Consider the following 6,175-nt stretch of genomic DNA (forward strand, 5'->3'; position numbering starts at 1 on the left):
ACACAATAAACAGATAAGCAAATAAATGTACCTAATAATTTGTTTAAAAGTGAATTACAGGTGCTGTTAAAAGTATGAAGACAAAATAGCAAAAAGGGCCACACTTGGGCAACTGGGTGTCTCAGCCGGTTGAGCATCCAAATCTTGATTTCACCTCAGGTCATGATCTCACAGTTTGTGAATTCGAGTCACACGTTGGGCTCAGTGCAGAACCTCTCCCTCTCTCTGCCCCCTCCCACTCACGAACACGCCCTCTCCCTCTCCCTCTCTCTCTCTTTCAAAATAAATAAATAAACTTTAAGAAAGATTTTTTTAAATATGAAATTTATTGTCAAATTGGTTTCCATACAACACCCAAAGCTCATCCCAACAGGTCCCCTCCTCAATACCCATCACACACCCACCCCTCCCTCCCACCCCCCACCAACCCTCAGTTTGTTCTCAGTTTTTAAGAGTCTCTTATGTTTTGGCTCCCTCCCTCTATAACCTTTTTTTTTCCCTTCCCCTCCCCCATGGTCTTCTGTTAAGTTTCTCAGGATCCACATAAGAGTGAAAACATGGTATCTGTCTTTCTCTGTATGACTTATTTCACTTAGCGTAACACTCTCCAGTTCCATCCACGTTGCTACAAAAGGCCATATTTCATTCTTTCTCGTTGCCATGTAGTATTCCATTGTATATATAAACCACAACTTCTAAGAAAGATTTTTTTAAAGGGGCCACACTTGATGGAAAGTGTTATTTTAGGGAAAACAATTTTTTTTTTATTTTAGGAAAAACTTTATGTGGAGGTAATATTTGAGCTGAGATATGAAGGCAGAGATGGGGTACTACAAGGGAAGATGAGGGTCACAAGCAAACAGAAGTCAAGAAAAACTTTGAGATTTTTGGCCTGAGCAAGAGAATAGAATGCAAGGGGCATTCACTATGCACGGGGACACAGGAAATGTACATCCGTGGGACCAGAAAGAATATGGTTTTAAACAGGAAGTTGGAGATGCCTTTTAAACATCAAGTACAAATGTTAAGGAGACAACAGGTTACACAGTTTTAAACTCACATTAGATGCCTGGGACAGATATATAAATAGAGGAGTCATCAGTATATAGATATCATTGAAACCAGGAACCCAGACATCCTTTTCTGGCGATGATGGAATGATTGGTGGAAAACTCATGCTCCCATGAAAACCAGATTAAAAGGGAAATAAGATTTTAAGAAATGAATTTATATGAAATCATCAGAGAGCTGCCTAGGTAACTAGGATTTGAGTGGGCAGATGTCAAAAGGAAGTGGACCAGAGTGGAAGCTAAAATTCTTTATCTAATTTTTGCCTATTGACGCTGGACTGTTGATAATAGCGTGAGGGAGCCTGAAAACCCAGGCACACAGAGATCTGGGTAGAATTGTTGCTAAGGGTCAGAGGAATAAGCAAAATGAAGTGGCAGACTGAAATTTGTGGATGGCATGGAGGCCAGGATTCAGGTGACCAATATTCCAGGGAAAGGAGGAAGGAGGATGAGACTCCAACGTATGACTTGGTTTCTCCTTTCTCTGGAGGCGTTTGCCAAATTCTTGCACTGCACTGAGTAGGGGAATAAGAAGTTGGACAGAAAGCTTGGGGCACCTAGGTGGCTCAGTTGGTTAAGTGTCTGGTTTCGGCTTAGGTCATGATCTCACGGTTTGTGAGTTCGAGCCCACGTCGGGAGAGCCTGGAGCCTGGTTCGGATTCTGTGTCTCCCTCTTTCTCTGCCCCACCCTGGCTTGCGCTCTCTCTCTCTCTCTGTCTTTCAAAAATGATAAACATTAAAAAAAAAAAAGTTGGACAGAAAGCCTCTAAAATATCCCACAGTGTCTCAGGGCTAAAAAGGAAAACATCAAATTTCAAGACCCAACAAAGCATAGAGACCCTTATAAACGCACTACACTTTTGGCTGGAACATCTCAAGGTGCACACCAGAAATCACATCCAGGTGATCCAGAAATAGATGGAACCTTAAAATACTGCAAACCTGCCTCCTGTCCTCTCAGTCCCCTATCTGATTAGGATAATCTTCCCCCTGTCTCCATGAGGAAGGGAATAAATTTATTACTTAAATAGATCAATGGAACATAATACTGAATCCACAAATAGACCAACATATATGACGATCACCTGATTTTCGACAAAGATGTCCGTAAACTGTAACAGAGAAAGAATCACCTTTTCTACCCTTGGTGCTATGTCAGATGGAGTCCATACAGAAAAATTAATTCACAGTGAATCCCAGATTTAAATATGAAAGGCCAGAACAATAAAGATTCTAGCAAAAAGTAACTTTGTGGTAGGCAAATCTACCTGGAAAAGGAAAAATATAGTTCATTAAAGAAAAAATTGATAAATTGGACTTCATTAAGAACTTGTTTATTGGGACACCTGAGTGGCTCAGCCAGTTAGGTGTCCAACTCTTGATTTCGGCTCAGGTCATGATGTCGTGGTTCATGAGTTTGAGCCCTGCATCGGGCTCTGTGCTGATGGTGCAGAGCCTGCTTGGGATTCTCTCTCTCCCCCTCTCTCTCTCCCCCTCCCCCACTTGCACTATCTCTCAAAAAATAAACACTAAAAACTTTTTTAATTAAAAAAATTAAAGGGGCGCCTGGGTGGTTCAGTCAGTTAAGCGTCCGACTTTGGCTCAGGTCATGATCTCACAGTTTGTGAGTTCGAGCCCCGCATCGGGCTCTGTGCTGACAGCTTAGAGCCTGGAGCCTGCTTCAAATTCTGTGTCTCCCTCTCTCTCTGCTCCTCCCCTGCTCATGCTCTGTCTCTCTCTCTCTGTCTCCTTCAAATAAAAACATTTAAAAAAATTAAAAATAAAAAAAAACTTGTTTATCAAAAGTCAGCTCTGGGGGGCACCGGGGAATTTGGGACAGTAATGAAACTGTTCTGTATGTTCATTATGGTGTTAGTTATGCAACTGCAGGCTTAACTAGGTTAATTCACTATTTCTTGGGCAGAGAAATGCTGGCTTGGCTAAGGGAGGAAAGAGATTCTACCCCAAAGAAGCCCCAGATCCGGGTTGCTTGTACCATCAGAATCGGGAGGCTGAATATTCAGCACACCTCGGCATTCTGAGCTTCAATGTTTCCTTCTTCGAAAAGAAATAGAATCAGATTTTGCATGTGTCCAGTGCCCTGGCTTTTGTATCTACTGCCCGGAAGACACATCTCTTGATAGTCTGGCTCTGGTGGCCAATGGGGCTTATGTTCACAGGTTCAACAGGACAGGATCAAAGAAATAAACAGTTCTCCCCTGGCTGTCACCCCAGGGCTCAACACAGAGGAAGCAGACAGAAAGGCCCATCTTCCCCTGAAAGAGGCATATTTGTACATGTTTCAAAGCTGCTGCCTGAGGGTCAGGCTTCCAATCAGCCTGAATCTAGATGCTGACTGAGATCCTCCCCTTCGGGACACTGACAGGTCCTGGCACACCCTCAACTACTAGGAGCCACTAAAAATAAAACAGGCTACTTGGACAATCACCAAGGTTTGAGAGACAACCAAGAGATAGGGCAGGGTTGGCTGATAAGGTTAATCCTACACCAAGCCAAGACCGGGAGAGGTAGCTGTTTTCTCTAATGCATAAAAACCAGCACAGAGAGTCTAGGAAGAATAAAGACACAGAAGGATGTGTTCCAAACAAAAGAACAAGACCTTAATGAAACGAAGATAAGTGATTTACATGATGGGGGGCAGGGGAAGTGGAGGGACAAACGGAGAGTGCCTTGCATGCTTACAACGTCCTTTTACTGCACATTTGTTATACGGACACAGGGACCCATAGGCTGGATGCAGGTAGAATGAAGAACCCTGAAGAAATTGCAGGAATGCCTAATCAGAGAGAGAATAAGAAACACACACACACACACACAGAGAGAGAGAGAGAGAGAGAGAGAGAGAGAGAGAGAGATCCTGAGACAGAGTCAGTTTGAAATCACCATTCCCACCTTACAGAGGGTATGGGCAGGTAGCAACCCAAAAATCAGTTCTAACATTCAATGTCCTGGACCATTAGAACTGGAAGGAGGCTTGTCACCAAATTCCAGTCCCATGTGCTGTTTTGTTTTTTGTGTATTTTGTCCTTTTATTGATTTCACACTGAGAGGCTTTTAAAATTTTAGAGGCGGTGGGGGGCGCCTGGGTGGCTCAGTCAGTTAAGTGTCAGACTCTTGGTTTTAGCTCAGGTCATGAGCTCATGGTTGGTGAGTTTGAGCCCCATATCGGCTTCATGCTGACAGCACGGAGCCTGCTTCGGATTCTCTTTCTCTGCTCCTCCCCCACTCGTGAGTACTCTCCTTCTCCCTCAAAATAAACAATAAAAAAATAATAAAATAAAAATAAAATGTTAGAGAGGGTTAGACAAAGGATATATTAGAATGGAGTGCTTTTGGGCACATCTACTTGACTATAAGTATATTCAAACCATTTGTGTAGTTATGTATACTATACCCTATATTTATTTACACTATATATTTATAGTGTTTACACTGGGAAACTTAAGATTTTTCCACAAGTGTTGTAGATATTTATTTATTTTGTTTTTGTTTTGCTTTAGGAATTCTCTGAATTTGAGGCTTTAAAAAATGCCAGTATAATTAACATACAGTGTTATGTTAGTTTCAGATGTACATTAAAGGCATTCAACAATTCCATATGTTACTCAGTACTCAGTAAGTACTCTTGCTCCCCTTTGCCTATTTCACCCATCCCCTCCCTCCCCTCTGGTAACCACCAGTTTGTTCTCTATATTTGAGAGTCTGTTTTTTGTATCTCTCCCCCTTTTTTCATCTGTTTCTTAAAATTCCACATATGAGTGAAATCATATGGTATTTGTTTTTCTCTCTGACTTATTTCACTTAGCATTATACTCTCCAGAGCCATCCATGTTGTTGCAAATGGCAAAGTTTCATTCTTTTTTTTTTTAAGGTCGAGTAATATTCCATTGTATATACATCTTATATACCATATCTTCTTTATCCATTTGTCTATGGCTGGACACTTGGGCTGCTTCCATATCTCGGCTATTGTAAATAATGCCATAATAAACATAGGGGTGCATATATCTTTTCAGATTAGTGTTTTTGTTTTCTTTGGGTAAATACCCATTAGTGGAATTAGTAAATCATAAGGTCGTCCTATTTTTAATTTTTTGAGGAACCTCCATACTATTTTCCACAGTTTGCATTCCCACCAACAGGGCACAAGGGTTCCTTTTTCTCCACATCCTCCACAACACTTGTTTTTTTATTTCAGGCTGGCAGGTGTGCAGTCCCAGGTGTTATTTGTCCAAACATGAATATATTTGAAGACAATTTAGGATGTATATCAAGGTCTCATAAATTTGAACATACATTTTTTTGTTGGTATTAAAGGTAGTGAATAGTCAAGAGCTTGTTCATTCACTTGAATTCAGCAAACCAAAACACAGATTGTATTTTATTTATTTTTAATGTTTATTCGTTTTTGAGAGAGAAAGAGAGAGTCAGAGCACGAGAGGGGGAGGGGCAGAGAGAGAGGGAGACAGAGACCAAAGTAGGCTCCAGGCTCTGAGCTGTTAGCACAGAGCCTGATGTGGAGCTCGAATTCATGAACCTTGAGACCGTGACTTAGCAGACTGCTTAGCAGACTAAGCCACCCAGATACCCCCAAAGATTGTGTTTTAATTTTATAATTAGTAAAATGGCATAGTTCAGGGAAACTGACTTAGAAAGGACTTGAATGAATTATTGATATGAAAGATATTGTAAGACTCCCTTAATCTATCTTGAAACCAGGATTTTTTTTTTCTTTATAACAGTTTATTTCTCTTCAAACCACATCCTCTTCAAACTAGTTTCCTATGAACCTAATTCAACAGAACGAAAAATATGTCTCCGCATAGTTGTGAGGTTTGTACTTTATTGGCCTGTCAGTGTGAAGATTCCCAATGCAAATTCTGAGGAAGAGGACATTTATCCCAGAAAAGCCCAGTCTGGGGGCACCTGGGTGGTTCAGTTGGTTAAGCCACAAACTTCAGCTCAGGTCATGATCTCGAGGTTCATGAGTTTGAGCCCCATGTCGGGCTCTGTGCTGACAGCTCAGAACCTGAAGCCTGATTCAGATTCTTTGTCTCCCTCTCTCTGTGCCCCTCCCCTGCTCA

Source organism: Panthera uncia, chromosome A2 (genome assembly GCF_023721935.1).
Source record: "Panthera uncia isolate 11264 chromosome A2, Puncia_PCG_1.0, whole genome shotgun sequence".
Taxonomy (NCBI): domain Eukaryota; kingdom Metazoa; phylum Chordata; class Mammalia; order Carnivora; family Felidae; genus Panthera; species Panthera uncia.